The sequence below is a fragment of the Bison bison genome, unplaced genomic scaffold (assembly GCF_000754665.1).
Source record: "Bison bison bison isolate TAMUID 2011002044 unplaced genomic scaffold, Bison_UMD1.0 scf7180017864499, whole genome shotgun sequence".
NCBI lineage: Eukaryota > Metazoa > Chordata > Mammalia > Artiodactyla > Bovidae > Bison > Bison bison.
The window spans coordinates 8814045-8814361 of record NW_011495058.1 but is presented as its reverse complement, the minus strand read 5'-3'; positions in this window follow the sequence as shown (position 1 = coordinate 8814361).

Sequence of the window (317 nt, the reverse complement as noted above, 5' to 3'; positions counted from 1 at the left end):
AGAACTGATGCTTTTGAACTATGGTGTTGGAGAAGACTCTTGAGAGTCCCTTGGACTGCAAGAAGATCCAACCAGTCCATTCTGAAGGAGATCAGCCCTGGGATTTCTTTGGAAGGAATGATGCTAAAGCTGAAACTCCAATACTTTGGCCACCGCATGCGAAGAGCTGACTCATTGGAAAAGACTCTGATGCTGGGAGGGATTGGGGGCAGGAGGAGAAGGGGATGACAGAGGATGAGATGGCTGGATGGCATCACTGACTTGATGGACGTGAGTCTGGGTGAACTCCAGGAGTTGGTGATGGACAGGGAGGCCTG